The sequence below is a fragment of the Arachis duranensis genome, chromosome 3, assembly GCF_000817695.3.
Source record: "Arachis duranensis cultivar V14167 chromosome 3, aradu.V14167.gnm2.J7QH, whole genome shotgun sequence".
Classification (NCBI taxonomy): Eukaryota; Viridiplantae; Streptophyta; class Magnoliopsida; order Fabales; family Fabaceae; genus Arachis; species Arachis duranensis.
In genome coordinates this window covers 118,445,319-118,457,328 of record NC_029774.3, presented here as the reverse complement: position 1 = coordinate 118,457,328, position 12,010 = coordinate 118,445,319, and the positions used below count along the sequence as shown (strand labels likewise).

General features: G+C 32.0%; 1 long non-coding RNA gene across 1 annotated transcript; it reads left to right on the top strand.

The window, feature by feature from the left end:
- Window positions 1–7,951: 7,951 nt before the first annotated feature.
- Window positions 7,952–9,528, top strand: LOC107480589 (uncharacterized). The gene is made up of 2 exons (XR_001590475.3): window positions 7,952–8,173; window positions 9,295–9,528. It is a non-coding gene; the product is annotated as an uncharacterized LOC107480589 (long non-coding RNA).
- The last annotated feature ends 2,482 nt before the right edge of the window (window positions 9,529–12,010 follow it).

Sequence of the window (12,010 nt, the reverse complement as noted above, 5' to 3'; positions counted from 1 at the left end):
AGGAAGGGTGTGAAGGTGATGGTAGTGATTGCCCAATATTTGGGATTTTGATTGGGTAGAGTCTAATGTGAGCCCATTATATACAATAAATTTAAGCCAAATATTGTCGTCTATAAACTGGATACCGAAGGTTGCGTAAAAGTAAAGCCCAATATTATAGGCGTGAAACTTAAGGCCGATTAATATGTGGTTTGCGTCACTTATACCACATGCGGTGGACGGTTGATAGGCCCAATTTTTTATGTTTTTATAGAGTTCCGGAGTTGTACAACGTCTAATTTGGATGCGACAAAAACGAATTCGATGTCATGTCATTAGAAAAAGTGAAAACTCAGCTAATAATGTCTTTAACATTTATTACCAAAAAAAAATGTCTTAACATAAAATTGGTAATTAAAAACTATTCAATAATAATTTAATTAAATATATCAATTTATTTAATAGTTTTTAGTTATTAATTTTATATATAAACTACACATAAATATTCATTTTAAAAAAAAATGTTGTTGACTTTTGATTTTTTTTACCTATTTATATAAATTTCTATAAATAATTAAATTTTAATACATGCTGTGGATGGCTGTTTTAGAAGTAAAAAATATATTTTCAATAATTTATATTCCTATAAATATTATAAATCAGAATATATTGCAGATTAAAATTAAAAATCCTGTTTGTTTAATAGTATAAATGATAAGAAATAATTTTTTACTCTTTTAAAAATAAATTATGAATATTTTATTTTACTATACACATTTTCTAAAATGAAATTTTAATCCCTGAAATATTCTCCATTTCAATAGAAGGGAACTGTTATGTAAATATAATTAAAAGATACCATATAAATATATAATTTGATATGTGAATTTTTATCCTTTTTATGCCAAGTAATTATTCTGAAAATAAAATGCTATTCGTACACTAAAATTAGTTACTAAAATCAACCACAAATATATTTATATATAAATATAAGAGACCACTTTAATAAAGCACAAAAACTATTTTTTTAAAGATATGTATACGTGTCATAATATGATTGGACATCTTTATTAAACCGGTTAATAAGCTATTTTTTAATAAATTAGAATAAAATCGGTTTATTATAGCAAAAATAATAAACCCAATTATTGTTCGTATTATAATTATTAGATCCGATTTGTTCTAAACAATCTAAACCAAATTATATTTAAATTTTTTTATTAAAAAGTAAATATATCCTTGAATTTTTATTCTGCAGACATTTTAATCCCTAATAATTTAAAAATACAATTAGGTCCCTATTAAAAAAAATTCTAACCCTAACCCCTTATCCCTGCCCAACCCCGAATTCAAGCTTAATCTCTCACTAAAATTTATCAAGCTGACCTGAAAATTTTAAAAAATATAGTCCTAGTGTCTCCTTCCTCTCCCTTTTCTCACTGAAACTCGAGCGGAGTAAAACCGGACACTTGGAGTTACAATGCGATACTCGCTTACTACTATGACCATTGTGAGGTCAATAAGGTTCTAAAGTTGACGTCTAGAATGGTGAATGTGATAGCTGTCTTCCTGATTGCCATACATATAATATGGTGCTGAAATTGCTGATTAGGATAGGAAGGTTTGACAAAGCGATTGAAGTTTGGGAAAGCATGAGAGACAATAAGTTTTATTCTTTTGTGTCTACATAGTCTGTCATGATTCATAGTTTATGCAAAAAAAAAGGAAAAGCTAGAGGAGGCATGTAAGTACTTCGAGATGATGATTGATGAAGGAATATCGTCTTACGATACTACCATTGAGTTGCTGTGAAATCGTCTCTTAGGGTTGGGATTGTTGGATTACATTGAAATACTAATTGGTAAGATGAGGCAAAGTACTTTCTGTTCAATTCAAGAATCAGCAAAAATTACGAATTATGATAGGGCATATCCTAATAATTTGAGACATGATAAAACAGACATAGAAAGTGACTAAATAGAAGTGGCCAATTATTTCTCATTAACTATTGTTGATGAAATACACCAGGCACCATTTTTTACAACAGAGATCATATTGGAGATTTTATATTGTTGGGTAATGATAAACTAATGTATAATTTCAACTAAAAAGGGCCTATGCCTCCTAAACATCCTTACATGTTAAGAGTGCATGGCTAGTTGAATTGATTGAGCATCCTCATATTGGAGAGTGATAATGATTTTGGAATCTTAAATTCAGGGCAGAGATGAAGGTGAAGGTTTGGAAAACTTTTGAGAGCTAAATTGTAAATCATTGAGGAACTACTGACTAGTGACATGCTATGAAGTTTTCTATTAATTTGCAAGTTATCGCCCATATCCAGTGCTGGTGGATCAATAGAGTAGATATGTATCAAGTTTTAGAGAAAAGAGAGAAAAAATTGAAGATTAAAGATTAATACAAAAAGCATATCTTTGTCCCTTGAAAGATTAAGAAAATGAGAAAGATTCATGTAACTATTATTCTTTTCTTGTAACATATTTCACGGTTTTGCATGCTCAACATTTATATTGAACTTTTATTGAAGGGTCCGAAAAAAAATAAAAAATAAAATGTATATTACTTTTAAAGTGTTATTTTTTACATAAGTTTAACGTCGTAATGAGAAGAACAGAAACTTCTCAAATTTTTTGGTTGCTTGCCATATTTTTCAACTTGGTAAATCAAAGATTAATTTGTCAAAATTGAAATTTGTCGCTAACTAATGGATTGTTGCAAACAAAATTTGAATTTCCAATACTTGTTTAAATGGATTAGTGAACTAACAACTAGATCCACTTAAGTTAGTTAAAAGCTTTAAAATTTTATTTAATTGTTCTGTGATGGGTTATTTTTGCATATTTATATTGCTGATAGCCTGGACCATGAGAGAATTGGCCAACAAAATTAAAGTTGGAATTTTATGTCTAATTTACTGCAGTCAAGTATAATAGTCAATGTAATTTTTTCAAGCAGTTCTTGTAGCTCAGTTGGTTAGAGCATTTATTTAGTAAGAAGTAATTGGAGACCACTTTAATAGAGACACTAAAAATGTCTTTTTTTTTTAAAGACGTTTATATGTTATGTTATGTATAGTATAACTAGTATTAAATTAGAACATTTTTTTGGAGAATAAACTAATCAAATCCTAATATTAGAATTCAGTTATTTAAATAAGGGTAAAGTATATTTTTTGTCCATGAAGTTTGATAAAAGTTTTAAAAATACTCCTAAGTTTTATTTTGTTTCAATTTTGTCCCAAAAGTTTTCGATTTGCATCAAATATACCCCCTGACGGCTAATTTTCAAAAAATTTAAGACCAATTCAATAACAATTTTATAAGAACAACCTTCAACACAAACAAATCAAGCATAATTTTTATGCATTATTGTTAGATTGGTCTTAAATTTTTTGAAAATTTAGCCGTCGAGAGTATATTTGATGTAAATCGAAAACATCTGAGACAAAATTGAAATAAAATAAAACTTAAGGATATTTTTGAAACTTTTGTCAAACTTTAGGGATAAGAAATATACTTTACCCTTTAAATAATATCTATGGTATTGAATTCTAGACCTTAGATATTTATACATTAGAATTATTTTTGCAACTACAACTAAGGAAAATAATCTGACCAGACTGAATGTACAAAAATCACGTAAATTCATATTATCTTTTTGAGTACGATAGAAAATTAACAATTATAATATGTTTATAGAAAAGAAATAATCGAAAAAATAAGTTAAGGATATATTTGTGTACCTACACAAAGTGGTTACTAGTTATACAAAATTAAAGATAAGAAATCTGAGATATTATAAATAGTTATAATATTATATTATTTTATAAAATATTAATAGTATATTATAAAATACTTTTATTAAGTAAAAAGGCTTTTGAAAATACTTTTTGAATATATGAAAGAAAAAAAATTTGTTATACCAACTATTAATTCAAGTAGTAGAAGAAAATTAATTTCTTTAATTTATTACTTTTTTTTCTTAATGTTATTATTTAGGCTACTTATGATACAATACTATAATGTTAAAAGAATTTAGATGATACTTTTAGTCAGGAACAAGTCTAAATTATCATATAGCAATTTAATGCAACTTTAATTCAGTATTAATATAGTGACAGCATGAATTTGATTTGTTTATAGAATTGTACATGAATCAAGACAGAGCATTACCCAATTCAAATTTGGTTCGTTAACAGTTCAATAATTTAAGGTTATGATCTTTAGGACAAATTTTGAACTATAATTTGAACTTATTTATTAATGTGAACTTAATATGGCACTAAAAGAAAACGAAGATATTTTTTATGACATAATATAAAGTCAAAGTAAGAAAAGATGAAAACAAAAGAGTTCTAGACTATGCCATTTCTATCTTGCTAAGAGCAGTTGCATGAAGGTTCTTTCAAAAAGATATATATTCCGTATAATCAATTACATTAATATTTTCTCTCTTTGAAATTAAATCAAATATGAAATTCAAGTTCTCTAACATAAGCACTCATGAAGACAATCGCGGCTATTATTTGATTCGCGCTGTCACTGAATCGGATAAGATCCACACTATAAAAAAGATCAGTATAGTTGTAGGATGCGACTAGATCTTCGTTGGAACGGATATATAAACTATGACTCACTTTATGATAAACATAAAATATATTATTATTATTATTATTATTATTATTATTATTACTATTATTATTATAACTTATCTGTTATTATAATTATTTATACATGTTTATAACTTAAATTTGTCACTTTTTATTATAAGGATTTAGTTTTGATATTGTTGTTACATAATGTGAGTTATTTTTTAGTTATTAACTTTGTACAATTGAATTTGACTATAAAATTATATGATGACAAAATTAATATATTGTAATAGAATTGAGATCTTTTCATACTTTTCTAAAAGTAACAAATTAAAATATTTTGGATTTAAATTTTGAATCCTACTGCGAGTCAATCCCTATGTGTACTTATTAGTAATTAATTCTAAAAGATAATAGATTATCTTTATTTTTTTAAAAATAAATATGTAATTAAGAATTTATTTAGTAACGCGTCTGTTGAATGGGAAGAAACCCTAATTTTCTATCTTTCATTTCAATCATTTCTGTATTTCATATTTCTCTTTTTTTCTTCCTTCACTCACTTTCCACATCTCTCAAAACCCAACTTATTTGATCATCATCGTTGCCATTTACTCTTTTTCGCATCCACGGGTTCATCTTAAGTTGGTTATAGCCGCTATACGCATTAAAAATGAGAACATCTCAGGCCCAGATGGCACCTGTGACAATTTCAGGGAACAGTGGCTCGAAAAAAACCATGAGGTCGCTAAGACTAAGCGGTAAAATAGTAGTTACGCCCCGGGATCAGAAAGAAGGAGAAGTAAGGGAGCTTTGATAGTTCTTTTCACCGACAGAGAGACCGGACTTTGATCGAAGGAGAAAGAAGAGAGCAATGGAATTGAGGAAGGATCTGTCGGCCGACCTTTCAACTCGATCCCGCAACAAAAGGTAAACTAGAATTTAAATTTCAGATCTTTAATTTGATTACAAAATCGTAAACTGGATTAACGTAATTATTTTGTAAGACATCTTTATAAAAAAATACTAGATTGAATTTAAATTTGAATATGAATATCAAATGAAAAAAATAAAATATCTTAGTTATTTGTTAAGATATCTTTACAAAAAATTGGATTTAATTTGATTATTAGTTGGAAAATTATAATATCTTTCTGATTTATTAAGATATCTTTATTAAAAATAGATTTTTTCGTTATCTTTGTTAGTTATCTCTATAAATAACAGTGTTTATCATGAAGGTTTAAACCTAACACTCCTTTTTTAATCACCGCAGATCAGAGGAGTAGAGAATATGAATAAGGTAATCACGCTTGTTTTTGTTAAATGATCGGATTTTTAGTCTTTTGTAAACTCTGTTTAGTAGTTTTTTTTAGTCTAATAAAAATACTAAAATTTATTTCGCTTGAGTAGTACATACTAGATGCCTCTGTAACTTCTAAGGGAGAATCAAACATGGACTTCTCCGCCTTGGATGAGAAGGTAATCTATTTTTGGGCTACAATACCCGAAGATGCATTACTTTCTTGACATACTCTATTTAACATGTCTTTAATTATCTTTTGTGATGTTTATATTTGCTGTGTTGTTTCCTTATTATACAAGTAAGGCGTCTTATTTTATGGCATCTTGTAGCTTGAAAAAGGTGTTGTCGAGGCACTGTCGATGATGATTTGCGAAGCTGTTGTGCAAGGGATAACAGCAGTTCTCCCAAAGATTGTGAAAACGGTTGGTTCCTCACCAAAAAGTAGGAGTGACTGTGTAAAACTTTTGAATATTGCTCCAGTTGTTACACCGTCGTCGGACACTTTGAAATGCATAAAGCTTTCGAATACTGCTCCAGTTGTTACTCCCCTGTCAGACTATTTGAAAGAAATATTTGATGCCAATCCCGAAGAAGAGTACTTGGAGGTGCAAGGGAAGAAAGCGTGGATTATCGATCTCCGTAGTTAAGGTTTTATTTTTTTTTTAAATAACAAATATTAAATACCACTTAGATAGCATTTGATCAAAATAGTACACAGTAGATGATGTTATAGTTCACAATACACAACATCATTCAACAATTGGATTTGCCACTGTTCCCATTTAGGGGTGAAAATCTTTTTAGTATTCTCACATATTATAATATTAATGTTAAGTCATAAAATACAATCTCTTCCTCAACTTCTCCTCTCTTTTTTACTAGATATGAGGTCTGAGCTTCACTGTTGAGGGCTTTAGGCTTGTGAGTACCAGTTTCTTTTTCTGGTCATCATATTGTGCCTGTTAGTGACATTGGAAGGTTGATTAGAATCCTGATTAATACTAGGGAGCTAAATTTCAATTGCTGATATGAGAATTTGATTTATTGATGTCGTGAAAAACTGATCAGTTGAGAGGACATTATTGACAAATAAGTAACAGTGCCTAAAATAATTATCATATTTTTTGGAGTTGCAGAAAGAATTGCAATTTGCAGAGAAGCTTTCTCCAGGGTGTCAATGGATTTACTACAATAACTACAATCCAAATATGGATGGGGATGACATGTCACGTGTGAGTACTTAACTTTTTGGATAACGTTAGTAGATGAAAATTTTTTTATTTTTAATATGAGAAAAATATCTGGTTGATTTTGTGTGTATACTTTGAGTAAATAATTAACGTTATTACATTGTGCTTTTCCATCCTCGGTAATTAACTTGGTAAAAAAAATCATATTTCATGCAAATGCAACTTTAGTATTTATATTATCGATGTAAGTGTGGCTTTAGTTAGTAACTTATAAATATTTTTACTGCGGTTTAAAACACTTGCCATGTTTTCGTTAGATCTGAAAACGATAAAATCCAACTTATAAAATATTTATATTTTTATAATTGCATTTTTTTCGAACTTTGTGTTGATCAAAATGAATGAGTACTGAATTTATTTTTTGTTGCCATTATTTTTATAGTGTTTGGACCTTTTATTTCGGCTAACTAAAGAGATAAAAATTTTTGATAAAGAATTGGCCATTGCTGCTTACATCTTTGAAAACAATTTGGATCCAGAGTAAGTAAAATTAACTTATTTCTCATTTTATTGCTAATTTGCAATGTTCTGAAAACCGGACCGGACCGGCCGGTTCGACCGGTTTAACCGTGAACCGGCAATGCAAACGGTCCGGTCCTCCTACAGAAACCGTCCTGAAAAGAACCGGCAACGAACTGGCGAACCGGTAACCGGCCGGTTCTGCCTAAACGACGTCGTTTCATTATCTAATATAAAAAAAGAACCCCTTAACCCGACCCGACCCGACCCGAAGAGCACCCTGACCCGGTGACCCCAAGCACCCCCCGTTTCTTCCCCCGAATCCCTAATTCTGTGTGTTGATCATCTTCGTGAGAGAAGAGAACAGAGAATGAGAGAAGCCTCCACGCCCGAACCCTAGCCTGCCACCGCCCCCTCCTTCGTCGCCGCGGTCACCGGTCAACAGCGCAACCGCCGTCGCCTGGTCGTCAGCCCAAGTAACCCTCCTTCTTCGCCGGTTCCCTGCCCAGTAGCCAGCCGTCTGCCTCGTCTTCATCTGCCCCGTCCCATCGTCTTCATCGTCGCGCGGTGAGTAACTCGTCTCTGCTCATCTTTGTTCTTCACTTCTTTGCCTCTGTGAACTTCGACTTGCCTCTGTGAACTTCAAGTTGCCTCTGTGAACTGACTTCCTCTGCTCATATGTGTTCTTTGCCTCTGTGAACTTCTTTGTTAGTAACCTGGTTTGCAGCTCAATTTCTATTTGTTAGTAACTTGGTTTGCAGCTCAATTTCTGATTGTTGGTAACTTGATTTGCAGCTCAATTTCTCTTTGTTGGTAACTTGGTTTGCTGCAGAATTTCTGTGTGTTGCTCAATTTGTGTTTGTAGTTCAATTTGTGTTTGAGTTTCTTGGTAACTTGGTTTGCAGCTCAATTTCTGAACCTTGGTAACTTGATTTGCAGCTCAATTTCTCTTTGTTGGTAACTTGGTTTGCTGCAGAATTTCTGTGTGTTGCTCAATTTGTGTTTGTAGTTCAATTTCTGTGTGTTGCTCAAATTTTTGTTTTGTAGCTCAAATTTGTTAATGTTTTGTACTTTGTTAATGCTAGAAACTGACTCGGTTTTGCATATTTGTTCTGCATAATTGTTAATGTCAAACATATAACATATGCTTTTTTCTTTTTCTTTTTATGAAACTCAACATATCACTTTAAAGTTTATAAATATTGAAAATGCACTATCTTGATATTGAATATATATACACTTGTTACTATAATCCTGATTTAATTTATTTCTTTGTTTCTTAGTTGCTCCTTAATTTAATTTGTAGTCACTTTGAGATTTATAAACATCTAAAACGATACCTTAGCTTCTTCGTTATAAATTGAAGAACATCTTTTTGCTTAACATGAATTATGTTGTTGATAAAAATGTAAAATTATTATGTTGCTGAAAGGTGAATTGGGATCAACATGAAATATAAGTGGCCGAGAAGAATGACCAAAGCAGTAATCAATATCATGAAATTTCAAATAAAGTGATTTATTATATATTTCACTTCTTCAAGTGCATATCATGGCATGCTGAAAATTTTCACATATATATAATGATAACAATTAAGTTGAGCATCTTTTCACTATTTAAATCATAACACCTACTGCAATTTGCCTAGTAGTGGTCTTTATGCTGCATCTCTTTCTTCTGCTGATCAGGGTGGGAATGAAGGTGAAGATCATCCCACCGAAGCAGATTTGCAACAAGTTCTTGCGGATTTTGATTGATAAACCATGATGTTGGGATTTAATATTTACATATGCTTTTATTACTATTTAACTTTTGAGTTTGGATTTTGATAAGATCATATGTATTTGGTTGGTGATATTTTATGTTGTGTTTTAAATTTCGAAGATATTTTAAGATTTATATCAGACTATAATTATATTTTAGGAAGTGTATTTATAATTTATTTATTATTCTACTCTAAACGGTTTTTCCGGTTGAACCACCGGTTGAACCGGTTAGACCAGTGAACCAGTGAACCAGTGACTAGAGCGGTTTGATGACCGGTCCGGTTTTCTGAACCTTGCTAATTTGTCATATAATTTTTTTATAACCTTTTCTACCACTATAGTATAATATTCTAATTTTATGATTTCAGGGAAGGGCTTGTTCCAAACGATCATTGTAGTGGCACACGCAAGAGTCTTCTGACTATAATGCCTGGCAAGCCAATAATTGGTACATGCAAGACTCTTCTGACAATAATTGTAGTGGCACACGCAAGACTCTTCTGACTATAATGTACAAATACTTTGTTTTTGCTCAAATATCTGTATCGTAGGCATATCTGCATCATATACTATTAAATTAAACTTCCTAATTGTGACTATAGTTTTGATAAAATGGCCGTATTTACATATTGCTATTTGTGCAAAACGAAAGGCCAGACTAGCTAGCATTAATTCTCCTACAAGAAACTAGTATAACTTAGAAAACAACAATGATAAAGCCATAAAGAGATTATATTAGTTCCTATTAAACAAAACAATTAGATCAAAACTAAAGGTGAATTTTTAGTATTAAGAAATCAACATTCTCTCTTAAATCTCCAATTCAATTATGCCAGTAATCCAAAGGGTTGACTTACTATACAATGAATGAGTGCAGAAATAGAAAGAAAGATAAAGAGCTACTAGAGGGCAGAAAGAGAGTTAGTTTTCTTGTTCCTGCGATTGTGAGCACACGCTGATGCTGCGAAAATTCTTTTGCTGGTTCAGATTGCCATTTTCCTTCTCAGATAAAGAAAATTGACAATTGAAAAAGATGATCAACACAATACAAGTGAAGAGTGAAAATTGACAATTGAGTAAGATGATCAACACAGCAGAGCCACAAAACACACAACAGCACACCAGAACCCACAACCCACACCAGCACAACCAGAAAGTTAATAACAGCGCAAAATTAATACTACCAACAGTATTCAGCATTCAGCAATAAAAGTTATCCCTCAGCAACAAACAACACTTGATTTGATTTTTTTTTTAGCATTCAGCAACAATCGTTTCAAAACAGTAACAAGTAATCCCTAATCACACTAAACCTGAAATCAATAAAGCTAAACAAAAATTTCAATAATGATTTGATTTCTATTTTTAGCAGCAACAAGAAAATTTCAACAAAAATTTCAGGAATTAAAAAAAGAGAAATAGCACAAAATCAATTATTTGATTTTCCATTAATCCATTCACAATTTCACATTCAAAAATCAGCAACAGGGCATAAAAGGATGAGAAGAACCGAAGAAGTGAAAGCAATGCCGCTAACCTTCGACGGAGACATGGACGGCGACCGGCAACACAACAGCGAGTGTCGACACAGCAGCGAGTTGCTCCAAGTTTGAGAGAAGCCAGGGAGGACGGGGACAGGGGGAAGGAGGATGCCGAGCTACAAGAGAGGAAGCAGAGGTGCCGACAGCACGGACGGCGGCGGCACTACTGCAGAACCATTGCAGGCAGTGTTGTTGGAAGTTGGAACCGGACCGAACTGCCCGATCAAACCGGAAATCCGGTGAACCGGTTGTATAACCGGTCTGGGTGAGCTTCATGACCGGACAAGGAAGCGAACCGAAAAGACCCAGTTTGAATTGGCCAGGTTTGGCCAAAATTGGTGAACCAGCGGGTTTCATTTAATCCGGACCAGTTCGAACTCTTTTTTTCCATTTGCTTGAAACGATGTCGTTTCGATTAAAATAAAAAAATTCAGTAAAGTAAATTGAGCTGCTGAAAACCCTAGCTCGAGCCTCTTGCCTCCATTCCCTTTCCCTGTTTCCCTTCCTAAACCTTTTGGCCATGACTCCATGAGAGACCACCTGAGAGCTAAGAGTTTGAGACAGAGAGTGTGAGAGAGACCTGTTCAGCCACCTCACCCGGCTCACCGTCGTCGCAGGAGGCAACCGTCCCAGTGCGCCACTCACAACAGCTAAGAAGCACCTCAATCGAAGATTCAATTCGCCTCCTGCTACTGCTACTGCTCGTCGCCTACTGCTCATCGCCTCCTGCTCGTCAGTCATCACCTCCAGTCTCCCTCAGTCCCTCTTCTCTGCTTTTCCCTCCAGGTATGTATTTTTAAGTTTTTTTAAAGTTATTCAAGATTTTAAATTTTCAATAATTTAGTACTTTAGTTTTAGTTAGAATTAATTGATTAATGATTGATTATGTATGTTGATTTCTATTAGAATTTAGAGTGTTGATTGTTTAGTTTTTTGTAACATATTGTTGTGATATTTGTTGATTATCTATGTTGATTTCTGTTTGATTTTGATCTCTCTTGATTGTTGATTTATGTTTGAGTTTTGTTCAATTTATTGATTATCCATTGTTGTTAGATTGTTGGTTGTTGATTAGTCATTTAGTCCTAGTTGATTAG